The sequence below is a fragment of the Trachypithecus francoisi genome, unplaced genomic scaffold (genome assembly GCF_009764315.1).
Source record: "Trachypithecus francoisi isolate TF-2019V2 unplaced genomic scaffold, Tfra_2.0 Lachesis_group17, whole genome shotgun sequence".
NCBI lineage: Eukaryota > Metazoa > Chordata > Mammalia > Primates > Cercopithecidae > Trachypithecus > Trachypithecus francoisi.
Genome location: NW_022681462.1, coordinates 69,378,280 through 69,395,654, shown reverse-complemented (window position 1 = coordinate 69,395,654; position 17,375 = coordinate 69,378,280). Strand labels below are relative to the sequence as shown.

The 17,375-nt window shown below is 41.8% G+C and overlaps 1 long non-coding RNA gene across 1 annotated transcript; it reads right to left on the bottom strand.

Annotated features, from left to right (window-relative positions):
• Positions 1-902: 902 nt before the first annotated feature.
• On the bottom strand, positions 903-16,907 carry LOC117062442. Its single transcript, XR_004428375.1, has 3 exons — positions 16,858-16,907; positions 4,746-4,932; positions 903-1,189 (listed from the first exon to the last, which is right to left on the bottom strand). It is a non-coding gene; the product is annotated as an uncharacterized LOC117062442 (long non-coding RNA).
• Positions 16,908-17,375: the final 468 nt, after the last annotated feature.

The following is a 17,375-nucleotide window of genomic DNA, read 5'->3' as shown; positions in this document are numbered from 1 at the left end:
AGTGACACAATAGTAAAGGAATACACAGAAAAGAGGTTTTAGCCCCTAGCAACAAGTTGGAGAAGGAAACAAGAACAAAGAATGTTCAGCAAACTTAGGAAAGATGGAAAGTGAATGGAGAAGTAAAAATGACTTAATAGGACAGAGGAAGTGGAAATCTAAGCATCTTGGAGGGGAACTTCAATGGGTAATGAGCTATAAACAGTCTCAGTGCTTGCAGGCAGCAAGAACCACAGAAGGTAGAAGTGAAGCTGAGACTCCAAAATTAATAAGATTGGAGGGCTACATGTGTGGCAAATGGTTGGACTTCCAGTCTCCTGAACAACTCTCAAGCAGCCAGACCCCTCTCTGCTCACTACCCAAAAAGAGAACGGAGGTTCATACTCCGATTAACCCAACAGTCTCTGAACTTGAAGATTAAGCCACATGCAGAACAAAATGAGTTATAGAGCTGAAAAGACTGGAGTTTCATGTAAGAGACTATGTACTGAACTGTGAATATGTCAGGCATGTCCCTTTCCTGCTCCCAAAATGCCAGCAACCAAGCATGTACCTACCCCCACCCCATGTCCCCCCACCACCAAACCTAATCAATCCTCTGGAGAAACTGGATAGTCCCAGAAAAAAGGCCTTCAGGCTCTGACATTACAGGGTTCCGCAATAATAAAGCTGGTTCACCATATAATCATCCTACAGAAAAGCCCTTTAGGCAACACACACTGCCAATGCACCCAGAGTTTCCAAAGAGACTTTTTAGGAGGCACTCTTAAAAATAATAGCCAGCCAAGGATCCCAGACATTTCAAAAAAGTCTGCAACATGAAAGACAAATACCAAAACAGAGAAAAATGGAATTCAGATGTCAGAAACCAGAGAGTTCTTGACCCTGCAAAGAGTAAAGTCAAGTTACAATCAATGTTTGTGAAGCTGTTTGATCAACAGAGTTAGTGCTGCTATGGCTACAGTCTCATATCGCCAAGGATAACATTCAACTACAAGTAACAGAAAACCAGACTACAATGGCTTAAACAAACAGCCATTTATTTTTGTGACATAACAAGAATTTGGAGGTAGCAGCTGCAGGCATTCGTTCAATATCTCAATCATGGCAGAAATGGTACCTCTGTAATTTTCCACTCTTTTCTTCAGGGTCCAAGATAGCTGTTGCAGTTTCAGGAATCACATATATACTGTTCAAGGCCACAGAGGGAAAAAAGGGAGGTAAAGATAGTACCAACTATATCTGTCTTTATTGTATCATCTTATTGGCCAGAAGCATGTCATGTGGCCCCCGATTTGGCTGGGAAAGTTCCCATCTATACCCAGAAATGCCATTGCTGCCCTAATAAAATTAGGATTATCTCAACAAGAAAGAAGAGGGAAATGGTCACTAAGCAGGTAACTAGCAGCGTCTATCACAGTCTTCAAAACAAATTGTAGTTATCTGGAATTTATACTTTCATAAGATCATAAATGATTTTTAGGTGGCGATATAGAAGAAAGACCTGGAAAATGTTGATGAAACTAAAGTTAGAGATTCTGGTGTTTTATCTTTCAGATGACTAGAGTTTAGCCTTTTTATAGCTGACATCACTTAAATGTCTTTCCTGTAACAAAGACCAGGAAGAAGCCACAGTTCCACAAAAATATGAGGTTATAAAGACATGGAATTCAACCTAGATGCCCATCAATAGTGGACTGGTTAAAGAAAATGTGGTAATACACACCCTGAAATACTATGCAGCCATAAAAAAAATGAAATCATCTCTTTTACAGCAACATGGATGGAGCTGGAGACCATTATCCTAAGCAAATTAATTCAGTAACAGAAAACCAAATACTGCATGTTTTCACTTATAAGTGGGAGTTAAACATTAAGTATACATGGACTCGGCTGGGCGCGGTGGCTCAAGCCTGTAATCCCAGCACTTTGGGAGGCCGAGATGGGTGGATCACGAGGTCAGGAGATCGAGACCAGCCTGGCTAACACGGTGAAATCCCATCTCTACTAAAAAATACAAAAACTAGCCGGGCGAGGTGGCGGGGGCCTGTAGTCCCAGCTACTCGGAAGGCTGAGGCAGGAGAATGGCGTAAACCCGGGAGGCGGAGCTCGCAGTGAGCTGAGATCCAGCCACTGCACTCCAGCCTGGGCGACAGAGCGAGACTCCGTCTCAAAAAAAAACAAAAATGTATACATGGACTCAAATAAAGGAACAACAGACACTGGAGCCTACTTGAGGGTAAAGAGTGGGAGGAGGGTGAAGATCAAAACACTACCTGTTGAGTACTATGCTTATTACTTGGGTGAGAAAATAATTTGTACACCAAACCCCTGTGACACGCAATTTACCCATGTATAAAACCTGCACATGTACGCCGTGAAACTGGAATAAAAGTTGGGAGGGGAAAGAAGGGACATATTTTAAAAGGAGAGAGAACTTAACTTTAGAAATTAACAAATAAATGTTCACAAAATTGAAAAATATATATATATGGCATTTCCATAACATTTTCCAGCCATATTTCCTACCTCTAATTTCAGTTTTGGGTTTCTACATACCTTCTTGTATATGGCAAATGTTGGCTCACCAATGGCATCAAGAACAGCACCACCACAATTGCTGTAAGAATTCTCATAGGTGAATATTTGCATTTAATATCGATGGTATGTTCCAACATAGCTATAAGAAATATACTGTAGACTCAAATGAGAACATTACACATCACTATGTGCCAACAGTTCCCATACTCATGTCCAGTATAACCTTATTCCAGTTAGAATTCCAAATGCAGAGATTTTTGTTTTGCTTCTATTTTTTTTTTTTTTTGAGACGGAGTCTTGCTCTGTCACCCAGGCTGGAGTGCAGTGGCCAGATCTCAGCTCACTGCAAGCTCCGCCTCCCGGGTTCCCGCCATTCTCCTGCCTCAGCCTCCCAAGTAGCTGGGACTACAGGCGCCGCCACCTCGCCCGGCTAGGTTTTTGTATTTTTAGTAGAGACGGGGTTTCACCGTGTTAGCCAGGATGGTCTCGATCTCCTGACCTCGTGATCCGCCCATCTCAGCCTCCCAAAGTGCTGGGATTACAGGCTTGAGCCACCGCGCCCGGCTTGTTTTGCTTCTATTAACAGTGCCTGGAATATTGCTGGAATACAGTAGGGCTCAATGAGTATTTCTTTAATGAATGACTGAATCTCTTCAGTCATTTCCCTTTTCTCCTTACTTCCCTATTCCACCTCCCACTTCTCTTGCAGAAGAAAACCACAACATGTCTGACATCTGAGGGCCTTGACCACAAAAGATAGAATTGTCTCCTACTTCTCATTATATGCTATAGTATTTTCACACTGTGCAGCCAGCAAAACGGTTATTACCAATCACCTACAGATAGTTGAACGTCTAGAATTTTAAAATTACATCTAAAAGATTTGATGAAGAAAAATAATTTGCGGGCCAGGCGCAGTGGCTCAAGCCTGTAATCCCAGCACTTTGGGAGGCCGAGACGGATGGATCACAAGGTCAGGAGATCGAGACCATCCTGGCTAACACAGTGAAACCCCGTCTCTACTAAAAAATACAAAAAACTAGCCGGGTGAGGTGGCGGGTGCCTGTAGTCCCAGCTACTCGGGAGGCTGAGGCAGGAGAATAGCGTAAACCCAGGAGGCGGAGTTTGTAGTGAGCTGAGATCCGGCCACTGCACTCAAGCCTGGGCCACAGAGCGAGACTCCGTCTCAAAAAAAAAAAAAAGAAAAAGAATTTGCATAGGCTTTACTGCTCCCACTATATATAAAAAGCATATTGTCATTTTTTTGTGTTTTTGTGTTTTGGTTGTTTGTGGATTCTTCCTGACCTGTGCCACGGGCAAATGCTCCTGTGTTTTTTAGTGTATAGTTTTAAGGAGCAGGGAGTGAGGTGGTCAGGATAGGATGTGCTTGCAAGACCAAATACAATATAAGTTTGAAGCAGGACATTTTTAAGCAGACATTTTGATGTAGCCAGGTCAAAATAGCCCCGTATAAGTGTAAAATCACTGTTTTTTAAAAAAAGCACAAGTAATGGATGCAACAGACATTCTTGACCTTAGTTCCCCTCCTATCAGCACTATCACTGAGGTACTACCTACAAATTTAGTGAGTTTTTTTTTTTCACTGAGAATAATGGAATCTGTTTGGGGTGTGTGTGTGTGTATGTGTATTTTTTCCCCCAACCAGAGACTAATGTATATAAGATCAAGGATAACGTAATCAGGAGGTCTACAGAAAGCAGACTGTCCATCCTCTAGCGTAGAACAGTTTAAAAACACCATTAAAAAACATTTCTCTGGCACAGTGGCTTACGCCCATAATCCCAGCACTTTGGGAGGCCGAGGCGGGTGGATTACCTGAGGTCAGGAGTTCAAGACCAGCCTGGCCAGCATGGCAAAACCCTGTCTCTAGTAAAAATACAAAAATTAGCCAGGCATGGTGGTGAGCACCTGTAATCCCAGCTACTTGGGAGGCTGAGGCAGAGAAAATTGCTTAAAACCCAGGAGGTAGAGGTTGCAGTGAGCTGAGACTGCACCACTGCACTCCAGCCTGGAAAATAGAGCAAGACTCCATCTCAAAAAAAAAAAAAAAATTCTCTTTTTTCAGTACAAAAACCCAAGATCCTATAGCAATTCATTTTCCTATCACCCAAAGAGATTTCATCAAGCTTTACATTCTTTAATAATTTTATTAATAATATCAATCATACTAATTATTATTTTACCATCAGAAAAAGTGGGCCACTGATTTCTCAGCCTGGAGAGATTCGAGAGAGGTCCTCAGCTCCACAGCCCCCGTCGCTTTGGTTCTTTCAGAGGCAGTTCATTGGTCATTTGGGTCAGCATGTGATTTGTATGAGGCCTGATAAGCCAAGGAGGAGCGATCGTTGAATAGTCCATCAGGACTGGTCGCTATGGAGAAAAAGACAGAAACAAATAGATGTCTACCACTTAACTGCTGGGCCTGTGAGCACCAGAAGACAATGTGTGCCTCACTGAGGGGGAGTAAAAGTCAAGGTGGAAAAGTGAATCTGAGATGAGAACCGGGTTCTAGATTCCAACTATTTGAAAACTGACCAGCCAATCAAAAGTCTCATAGCCTTGGCTTTTAAACAGTCTTCTGGATGATTCAGTCATGGGGACAGGTGCCCAGTGGCATCTTCAGGATGGCAGCTCAGTGATACTGGATTGCAGCATTCTGGGGCACTGAGGGGAGGGGCTTCAGATCCAGTTGGTATCCAGGATCTTTGCTGGTCTCTGCTGTGGAAGGACTAGTTTGGCCTTATTCCTGGATGATGACCCCTGAATGAAATGTTCGTTTCTCTCTGCCACTCATGGTATTCTGCTGCCCCCAATGATGGAGTTGGTGATTTTGTCCATTTGCATTTTCGTCCTGAAGTCTCTAAGTACGAGGCTTTTTGTCCAAGCACATACCTCTATTCAGGGTGTGCTGGTAAATGTTTAACTGGCTATCTCCAAATTACTTCTTGTCCTCGGGCCCCTAACTGCTCGGGGCTGTCTCTAGCATGCCTCTTCTAGGACTGTCTGTTACTCTGGTTGTGCCCCCCATGGACTCTACCTAATCTCCGAATACACCACATGTCAAGCATTTTGTCAAACAGCTTACATATATGAACTCATGCAATCCTTACAGCAACCCTGGCAAGTAGATACCAGAGGGTAGAGCGTCTCAAAGATCACACAGTGTTTCTTCTCTGGTCTCTAGGTAAATAGAGATGAGAGCTTAGGGTGGCCAGAAGCAGACAGGGACCCCAGAGAGCGTCACTGAGAAAACTGATGGTGGTGTCCCACACTCCCTTCCCCTTCAGCCCTCTTCTCATGCAAGACTGTGTTACTAGCCAAACCAGAAAGGAACTGGGGAACAGCCAGCCTTGTTGTCACCTCCTGGTCCCAGTCCTAGCCTCCACACCCCCATGTTGATCAGCCCCATTCACTTTTTTTTTTTTTTTTTGAGATGGAGTCTCACTCTGTCGCCCAGGCTAGAGGGCAGTGGCGCGATCTCAGCTCACTGCAACCTCTGCCTCCCAGGTTCAAGCAATTCTCCTGCCTCAGCCTCCTGAGTAGTTGGGATTACAGGCATATGCCACCACACTCAGCTAATTTTTTGTATTTCTAGTACAGACAGAGTTTCACCATCTTGGCCAGGCTGGTCTTGAACTCCTGACCTCAGATGATCCACCTGCCTTGGCTTCCCAAAGTGCTAGGATTACAGGCATGAGCCATGGTGCCTGCCCCCATTCTTTTTTTTTTTTTTTTTTTTTGAGACGGAGTCTCGCTCTGTCGCCCAGGCTGGACACTTTTTCAATAAATATTTATTAATTGTCTTTTATGGACAAGGTACACACTAGGTATTCCAGGGAATGCAACCGTGAGTAAACCATGATTCTTATTTGTCTTCTGAGAGATTATAATCTAGAACAGATGAGATGTGCACACAAATTATGATTTTTTAAATTTGCTACTTTGGGCCGGGCGCAGTGGCTCAAGCCTGTAATCCCAGCACTTTGGGAGGCCGAGACGGGTGGATCAAGAGGTCAGGAGATCGAGACCATCCTGGCTAACACGATGAAACCCCGTCTCTCTTAAAAAAATACAAAAAACTAGCTGGGCGAGGTGGCGGGTGCCTGTAGTCCCAGCTACTCGGGAGGCTGAGGCAGGAGAATGGCGTGAACCCGGGAGGCGGAGCTTGCAGTGAGCCGAGATCGCGCCACTGCACTTCAGCCTGGGCGACAGAGCGAGACTCCGTCTCAAAAAAAAAAAAATTTGCTACTTTGTAAGTGTCAGAAGAGTTTTAGAGACAGTGAATCAAACCTCTTGTGTGGCCCTATCCCCCAAATGCTCGGTGAGCATCTCTCATAGCTCAAGAGCAGCTTGCATTTAGATTGGTGATTTGTCCTTTAAAGAAATATGCCAATCACCATTAAAGATATATGGACTGAACACAGAAAAATGAAAATGGTTTATTTGTTAAAGTAGTGGAATTACGGGTGATTTTTCCCCAGTGGTTTTGATTTACATTACCATTATATAATGGTGCTTGAGCTTTGTTATGTTTAAAAGAAAAAGTTGAAATTGTTGTCATCTACAACCCAGCTCCAGGGACTGATTCCCAAGTTAGCTTAGCTCACCTGTGAATTAATCTCCTGAGGAACTTAGAAAACTCTTATAGAGTTCCACAGAACACTGCCAGCTTTACATAGTCACAGCAACATATTTTTAAACCATTTGTGGATGTTTTCTATATCGTATGTAATACGAAATGGTTTTTAAATGGTGTTAAACTTGGCCGGGCGCGGTGGCTCAAGCCTGTAATCCCAGCACTTTGGGAGGCCGAGACGGGCGAATCACGAGGTCAGGAGATCGAGACCATCCTGGCTAACACGGTGAAACCCCGTCTCTACTAAAAAATACAAAAAACTAGCCGGGCGAGGTGGCGGGCGCCTGTAGTCCCAGCTACTCCGGAGGCTGAGGCAGGAGAATAGCGTAAACCCAGGAGGGGGAGCTTGCAGTGAGCTGAGATCCGGCCACTGCACTCCAGCCCGGGCGACAGAGCGAGACTCCGTCTCAAAAAAATAAATAAATAAAAAAATAAAATAAAAAATAAATGGTGTTAAACCTTTGAAAAGTGATGTGCTTGTAAAACTGTCTTCTTAAGACCCACTGTGGGATTTTTCCCCTCCCCCGCCATCCTTTTGATGTTAGTGATAACAGTCCCACAAGGGCACACTGTCAGTTAACTAGATAGGAAGCTTCATTAGGCAAACAGGTGTCAGCAGTGGCAGAATCTACTAATTTATAAATGATTGTATTAGGGTTCCCTAGAGGGACAGAACTAATACATATATATAAAGTGGAGTTTATTAAGGAGTAATTGACTCACACAGTCACAAGGTGAGGTCCTACAATAGGCCGTCTGCAAGCTGAGGGGCAAGGAAGCCAGTCTGAGTCCCAAAATCTCAAAAGTAGGGCAACCAACAGTGCAGCCTGCAGTCTGTGGTTGAAAGTCCAAGAGTCCCAAAGCTGAACAACTTGGAGTCTGATGTTTAAGGGCAGGAAGCATCCAGCACAGGAGAAAGACAGAGGCCAGAAGACTCATCTTTCCACATTCTTCTGCCTGCTTTTTATTACGGCCATGCTGCCAGCTGATTAGATTGTGCCCACCTAGGTTGAGGCTGGGTCTGTCTTTCTCAGCCCACTGACTCAGATGTTAACCCCCTTTGGCAACACCCTCACAGATACACCCAGGAACAATACTTTGCATCCTTCAATCCAATCAAGTTGACACTCAATTTTAACCATCACAATGATCATTACCTGATTACTTGCATTTAACACCAATCTAAGCCAAGAGTCCTCTGATGAGAAATTGGGCTCTATAAATATGAGGTAAGATTTCTCTGAGCCCTTGGCAGCCGTTAAGCTACTCCCATTAACAGCCTCCCTCATACTCTGTATAGGATTTCCCACTCATAAAGAAGGGCATGGGGACTGCATCAGCCTTTAACAAGATATGATTCCTGAAACTGCAGTGACCATCTTGGACCATGAGGAAACAAAGGAGAAAATCACAAAGGTGCCATTTCTGCCATAATTGGGATATTGAACCAATGCTTGCAGCTGCTACCTCCAACTTCTTGTTTTGTGACAATAATAAATGGTTATTTGTTTAAGCCATTATAATCTGGTGGTGGGTTACTTGCATCTAGTCCTTAGTGATATGAGACTGTGGCCATGGCAGTGCTAACATTGCAGATCAAACAGCTTTACAAGCAGTGACTGTAACTCGACTTTACTCTTTCCAGGGTCAAGAACTCTCTGCCTTCTAACATCTGAATTCCATTTTTCTGTTTGTTTTGGTATGTGTCTTTCATGTTGCAGGTTTTCTTGAAATGTCGGAATCCTTGGCTGGTCATTAGTTTTTAAGAGTGCCTCCTAAAAAGACTCTTTGGAAGCTCTGGGTGCATTGGCAGTGTGTGTTGCCTCAAGGGCTTTTCTGTAGGACAATTAGATGGTGAACCAGCTTTATTTTTGGGGGGACCCTGTAATGTCAGCAGTAGCCCCTCCAGAGAGATCCTTTCACCATTTCTCCTCATCAACTTCCCCTCCACTCTTCCCAACCCCAACTCCAGCCTCTCCAGTGATCTAAGACTTTCAGGAAATAACTTAGGGAAAATAGATCTTTATTTTAGAGGATGATACGGCCATATCTGAAGCTATGTGTCAAGTAATGTTATAGCAGTGCTCTATAATTCTTGGTGATATCACAGTATGCTGTACTCAGTGACAGCCTAACTGGAAAAAAAAATTAAGTAGTAATAATGATATTTGACATATTGAGAACACACCATGTGCCAAGCAGTTCGTTAAACACTTTATACATATTAACTCATTACCCAGCCAAGTATACACTCGGTATCCCATTGTACCAATGAGGAAAGGGAGGCCAGGAGGTTATGTAACTTGCCTAGAGTTACACAGCTAGTGAATGGATCATTGGAATCAGGTTTTTTGTTGTTGTTGTTTTGTTTTTTGTTTGTTTGTTTTTGAGATGAAATCTCACTCTGTTGCCCAAGCTAGAGTGCAGTGGCGCAATCTCAGCTCACTGCAACTTCTACCTCCTGGGTTCAAGCTATTCTCCTGCCTCAGTCCCCTCAGTAGCTGGGACTACAGGCACCTGTCATCATGCCTGGCTAATTTTTGTATTTTTAGTAGAGACGGCATTTCACTATGTTGACCAGGCTGGTCTTGAACTCCTGACCTCATGATCCCCCTGCCTCGGCCTCCCAAAGTGTTGGAATTACAGGCATGAGCCACCGTGCCCAGCCTGGAATCAGGTTTTCTTACAGTGCAAGCAGGTATAAGCAAATTATGTTTGGCAGGACACACCTTAAAGTCAGACTTCAAAGAATTCTCACAAAGTTCCAAGGAACATGACCTCACAATAAAAAATTATATAACACACAAAGAAACAAGCCACAATATGTGAGAGTCATCAGAAACAACAGCAAAATCAGCTTGCAAAAACTTTTGATATTGGATGATCAATTATAGATTTATTTTATAAATATATAGAATGTATTTAACATTGAAAGTATAAATAGGAGAATATAAAAACTGACAAAGCAGATCTGAACAATTAGAATAACTAAAAATTAAAAATTTTAATTGAAATAAAAAATCAAAGGGACTAGTTAGCATATTAAAAACATGAAAATTTAACAATAGGCTGTCATGACAAAAAAAAAAAAAGAGAGAGAATCAGGGCAGGCACGGTGGCATATCCCTGTAATCCCAGCACTTTGGGAGGCCGAGGCAGGTGGATTGTTTGAGCCCAGGACTCCAAGACCAACCTGGCCAACACAGTGAGAACCCGTCTCTATCTTAAAAAGTAAAAAATATTTTAACTAAAAAAAACATTAGTATACTAGAAGATAGAAGTCAAGAAGTTTCTCAGAATACAGGACAAAGAGAAAAAGAGTATCTTCAAAAACCCTCTAGCAGGTGGTACATTAAAATCATATCCATTAAAATCAGACATTTAAAAATGATGGCCACTATCATCACTTCTATCAAATATTGTACTGGGGTCTAAGCAGCCCAATAAGATAAGAAAGAAAGAACTGGAAAAGTAGAAAGAAAACTGTGGTTATTTGAAAATGATAGAATCTGATGGAATAATCTCCAGATAAATTCTTAGAATAAGTAAGGTTCTTAGACCCAAAAATCAGTTCACAAATATCAACAGCATTTCTATAAAGTACAAGATATAATAACATTAGTTTTAAAAATACCATTAAAGGCCGGGCGCAGTGGCTCAAGCCTGTAATCCCAGCACTTTGGGAGGCCGAGACGGGCGGATCATGAGGTCAGGAGATCGAGACCATCCTGGCTAACACGGTGAAACCCCGTCTCTACTAAAAAGTACAAAAAACTAGCCGGGCGAGGTGGCAGGCGCCTGTAGTCCCAGCTACTCGGGAGGCTGAGGCAGGAGAATGGCGTGAGCCCGGGAGGCGGAGCTTGCAGTGAGCTGAGATCTGGCCACTGCACTCCAGCTTGGGCGACAGAGCGAGACTCCGTCTCAAAAAAAAAAAAAAAAAAAAAAAGAAAAGCAAGGCATAAAATTTACGACTGGTAACCCCAAGACTGGGAAGGTTGAGACTGGGGAGTTTTACATAGTGCTTTCCAAAGTACCACTAATGTTCTACTTCTTAAGCTGAATGTGGGGTGTAGAGGTGTTAATTTTATTATTAGTCTTCTTTTTTTTTTTTTTTTTTGAGACAGAGTCTCACCATCACCCAGGCTGGAGTGCAGTGGTGCAATCTCAATCTCATCTTACTGCATCCTATGCCTCCCAGGTTCAAGCGATTCTCATGCCTCAGCCTCCAGAGTAGCTGGGATTACAGGTGTGCACCGCCATGCTTAGCTAATTTTTGTATTTTCAATAGACACAAGGTTCCACCATATTAGCCAGGCTGGTCTCGAACTCCTGACCTCAAGCAATCCTCCCACCTCAGCCTCCCAAAGTGCTGGGATTACAGGTGTGAGCCACTGAGCCCTGCTTATTATTAGTCTTTAAATTGTGCAATATGTTATAGATACCCTTTTGTTTGAATACTATCTTCATATTTTTAATTTAAAAGGTAATCTGAGTTCATTTAAAAATTTCCTTTAAAACAAGTTAAAATGCATAAAACAATGTAAAGTTAAAGTATCAGTGTTGTACCCAGTTCATATAAACTAATCAGATAAACATTAAGACTACGTTAGAAGGCCGGGCGCGGTGGCTCAAGCCTGTAATCCCAGCACTTTGGGAGGCCGAGACGGGCGGATCACGAGGTCAGGAGATCGAGACCATCCTGGCTAATACAGTGAAACCTCAGCTCTACTAAAAAATACAAAAAAACTAGCCGGGCGAGGTGGCCGGCGCCTGTAGTCCCAGCTACTCGGGAGGCTGAGGCAGGAGAATGGCGTAAACCCGGGAGGCGGAGCTTGCAGTGAGCCGAGATCCGGCCACCGCACTCCAGCCTGAGCGACAGAGCGAGACTCTGTCTCAAAAAAAAAAAGACTACGTTAGAAAATGGCAAAGAAGTCATTAATAAACAAATTCACACAAGAAGAAATCTAAATGGCAATTAAATATATGGAATTTTAAAAAGAAACTTCCATCAATCTAGTAGTTAAAAAATTAAATATTTAAATATTATCGCCTCTCTAATTCAAAGGGAGTTAAAAATATCATACTGGTTGTTGGTATGATACTGCTGATAGGCAAACACATCGATAAGAATTTGTGAAAAAACAATTTACCAATACCTGTCAAGGGTCCTAAAGTGTTTATGCCCTTTTGTTAAATAATGCAATTTCCCGAAATCTGTACTAGAGATAATTCTTATATATCAAGAAATATTTTTGTGACAAAAAAATAATATTAACTAAGTGCTTATGCTGGTGCCAAGCATGGTGCTAAATCTGCCCCACAAATTAGGAGACTTGGGTTACTGCCAACACTACTCAACCTGAAGATACTAGAAGGGTCAGGATTGAAACCCAGCAGTGTGATTCCAGAGCCCATATTTTTAAGCACCACACCATACTGTAGCATTGCAACCTGGTTTCTAATTGTTGAAAGAGAAAAAAAAATTTAATGATTAAATAACCAATGTGAGACAATTATTCAAAATGAAAATGAAAGAAAAAGACGTAGAAATTACCTGAATGTTCAGTAACAGCCAAACAGCAAAATTAAGCATGGTATATTTATATGTAATAGGCAGGGGGAAACCACTCATTTCAAAAATTTTAATATGTGGAAAAAATACATCTTAAAATTGAATAAATGTGGTATTGTGATTCAGTGCAAATGTATCACTGTTATAATTAAACTAAATATTAAAGTCCTACTGATAATGGGTCGATAGTATTATCTTAATCATCTTAGTAAAGAACCATACATTGTTTTGCTTTGTTTTGTTTTGTTTTTTTAAGACGGAGTCTCACTGTGTCTCCCAGGCTGGAGTACAATGGCGCGATCTTGGCTCACTGCAACCTCCATCTCCTGGGTTCAAGCAATTCTCCTGCCTCAGCCTCCTGAGTAGCTGGGATTACAGGTGCCCATCATCATGCCCAGCTAATTTTTGTAGAGATGGGGCTTCTCCATGTTGGCCAGGCAGGTCTTGAACTCCTGACCTCAGGTGATCCGCCCACCTCGGCCTCCCAAAGTGCTGGGATTACAGGCATGAGCCACTGCACCCAGCCCACACATTCTTTATTTCTATTTTAATTTAATGTGAATAGATAACGCATTCATTCATTCACATTGTCCAAGCAGCAAACAAGTATAAAAATATACACAATAGAAAGTCTCACCCCTACTCTGCTCCAGGGCCCACTGGTTTCCATTCTCAGCCTCAAATGGGTTATCAATATTAGTATTTTCTTGTCTGGCCTTCCAGAAGGGTCAAAGACAATATACATTCTTTGTCCTCTTCCTTTTTTATACAAACTATAAAAGACTATACACATTTTTCCAGTAAGTTACTTTTTGCATTTAATAGATCTTGAAGATCTGTCTAAATCAATACAAAAGCACTTACTCATTTTTAAATAGCTATATAGTATTCCACAGTGTAGCTATGCCATAAATAATTTAACAAGGCCTATACTGATTGACATTTATGTTGCTTCCAATTTTTTTTCTAAAAAACTTTTCTGAAGTGACCATTTCTTTTGCTATTACAAAAAAAAAGCAATGAATAACATTCATTCAATACTATCTCTAGAAATCATTATTAAAAGTATAATAGAATGCCGGGTCCAAATGTACATACACTTGTAATTTTAAAAATAATTTCAACTTTTGGGCCAGGCACGGTGGCTCACGCCTGTAATCCCAGCACTTTGGGAGGCCGAGGCGGGCAGATCACGAGGTCAGGAGATCAAGACCATCCTGGCTAACATAGTGAAAACCCCATCTCTACTAAAAATACAAAAAATTAGCTGGGCTTGGTGGCGGGTGCCTGTAGTCCCAGCTACTCAGGAGGCTGAGGCAGGAGAATGGCGTGAACTCAGAAGGCGGAGCTTGCAGTGAGCCGAGATTGTGTCACTGCACTCCAGCCTGGGAGACAGAGTGAGACACTACCTCAAAAAAATAATAACAATAATATAATAATAATAATAATTATAAGTAGTCCCCAGTGTCTTTGTTGCCACCTTTATGTCCATGGGTACCCAATGTTTAGCTCCTACTTATAAGTAAGAACATGCAGTATTTGGTTTTCTGTTCCTGCATTAATTTGCTTAGGATAATGGCCTAATTGTAATTTTAATGGATAGTGCTAATCTCTAATCGGCTAACATCTTGATGCCGTTAGGCTTCCTACCAAGAACATGGTCTACCTTTCCATTTGTCCCAGCCTCTTTTTGTGAAGAGCAACACAATCTGGATCCACTACTTTTCAAAAAGCAGTGTGTATATGCAAAACTTTACCTACCAATGATTTCAGCGATGCACCCTAAAAAAAGTTAAAAGGAAATGGGTCACTATGTTAATACTAAATAATCTATCAGGGCAGGTGGGATTTGGGGTTATATGGGCATTCTTCTTTATTCCTTCTTGCAAATTTGTAATAAAACAAAATAAAGCAAGAAATTGTCACCCATACCCTGGGCGACAGAGCGAGACTCTGTCTCAAAAATTCTTTTTTCTTTAATCACAGAATAGTCAATAACTTTCAAAGTAATAAAATTTAGCATCATTCACCAGAGAAAAAGCAATATAAATCTATGAAAGTTTGCCCCAAAGGATTAGGTACTTTGAGAAGAAATTTTAAACTGTCTAGATAAAGCACATTCCCCCTTTGACCTAACCATGTCCCTGTATCAGATGACAAACTTATGAAAGACCAGTAAAGAGGAAGCTGTACCCTTGCTCTGAGTTTGACCTTTCTCAAAGCAGAATGTGGTTTTACTAAAGTAAGAAAATAATCTATCAAGGTCATGCAGTACTTGATTGTTATCTTACAAAATTTGGCAGAAGTTTTGCCCTAAACATATGAGCAATGCTGACAATTCCATTACAAAATTTATTTAAGCTGGTGCCACTGCTGCTGATGCATAATCTCATTTTAGGAAACTTCAGTGTTTTTGGAAATCACAGTTTTAGAGATTCGTAATTTGATTTTTAAGTAGGATAATTTAAATAAAGATTGCCTGAAAGGAAAAATTATAATATAATTGAGACTCATTGGAGGAAAATTTTACTGAGAATTTCCTTTAGGGGACATTTCCTATGTAGTATACATGACCTTTCCCTTTTAGTCAATTTTTACAATAATTCATTTTTATGGCCCCAAACCTTTTGTTTGTTGTTGTCATTATGTTTTGTATATTTGAAACGGGGTCTTACTGTGTCACCCAGGCTGGAATGCAGTGGCACCAATCGTAGCTCACTGCAGCTTCAAACTCCTGGGCTAGGCGTTCCTCCTGCCTCAGCCTCCCAAGTAGCTAGGACTACAGGCACATGCCACCACATCTGACTTATTTTTTAAATAATTTGTGTAGATACCAGGTCTTGGTATTTTACCCAGGTTGGTCTTGAACTCCTAGCCGCAAGTGACTATCCTGCCTTGGCGTGCCAAAGCACTGGGATTACAGGCATGAGCCACTATACCTCAAAACCTCTTGAACTTCTTAGTCTGGGAAGAAGAAAAGATGGAAAAAAGGAAAGCAGGTCTTAAAATCCCGGGGGAAGCAGAGGAAGGAAGGACCATCCTTAATTACATTAAGGGCTCATCCTAGGCAAAATTACAAGGAAATTTCCTCTTCTTCTTCTATCATACCTCCTAGTATCCTTTCCAAATTACCTGTTTTATATTTCTTCAAACTCTTACTCCTAGCCAGATGTCAAACATGGACAGCTATCTAATAAACAAATCCTCACTGAGATGGTTTCCCTTTCCAAAGAATATTCATATTTCTAAAGGCCAATAAGTCTGATAGTAGTATTTTAGAAAATATGAGAGAGCATTGGGTGCAGTGGCTCATGCCGGTAATCCCGGCACTTTGGGTGGCCAAGGCAGGTGGATAACTGGAGGTGAGGAGTTCGAGATCAGCCTGGGTAACATGGTGAAACCTCGTCTCTACCAAAAATACAAAAGTTAGCCAGGCATGATGGTGCACACCTGTGGTCCCAGTTACTGGGGAGGCTGAGATGGGAGGATTGCTAGAGCCCAGGATGCAGAAGTTGTAGCGGGCCGAGATTGTACCACTGTACTCCATCCTGGGTGACACAGTGAAACCTTGTCTCAAAAAATAAAAAACAGAAAGAAAATATGAGAGGCTGGTGGAAAAACATAGGAGGCTTTTATCAGCATCCCTGACTCACAACACACAGGTTGGTCACATATGCCACCTGCTTAAGATTAGTCCCAGGTCCCCAAAATGCCCTAGAGAAAATATCTTGATTATTTCTGCCTTCAAATAAAGAGGGAAAAGATTTAAAGTGACAGCATATAGATTTTGTTTTTTGAAGCAAAAGAAAACCTCCAAATCATACTTCATTAGGGTTTCATTTAACGTACTCAAAATATATTTAAACTATTAGATACAGGAGATTCACAAAGTCTTCATAGAAAAATAAAAAATGAAGATATATACCACATCCAATGTATATCTCAGTACCAGAAATAATTAATCCTCCCAATTATAGGAGGATTTTTTGTTACTTGGCAGGTCACTGAGTTTTTCCAGATTAGAGGCAATGAAAGCTCCCACCTACTATATATTTTTATTCTCCTGGCTGGGTGCAGTTGCTCATACCTGTAATCCCAGCACTTTGGGAGGTCAGGGCAGGTGGATCGCTTGAGGCCAGGAGTTCCAGCGAGACTCTATCTCAAAAAAAAAAAAAAAAAGAAAGAAAGATAGTGAGTGAGTTTTCCTGAGATCTGGTTGGGTAGCACCTCCCCTTTTTCTTTATCCTGCTCTACCATGATAAGGCGTGCTTGCTTCCCCTTCACCTTCTGCCATGATAGTAAATTTCCTGAGGCCACCCAGCCATGCTTCCTGTACAACCTGTGGAACTGTGAGTCAATTAAATCTCTTTCTTCATAAAGTACCCAGTCTCAGGTAGTTCTTTATCACACTGTGAGAACAGATTAATACAGTTACCAAGAGACTAAGATGCAGAATTGTAGCAGGGAGAAGTCAAGATATATCTAGGAGACAGCATCCCACTAGATCTGATGGCTAGAGGGGACTCACAGACCACTTCTTCAAGGCCTGGTGTCTGGGGAAACAGCTGCCAGCTGGCGTACCCCAATCCAGCAGGGAAAATTGGA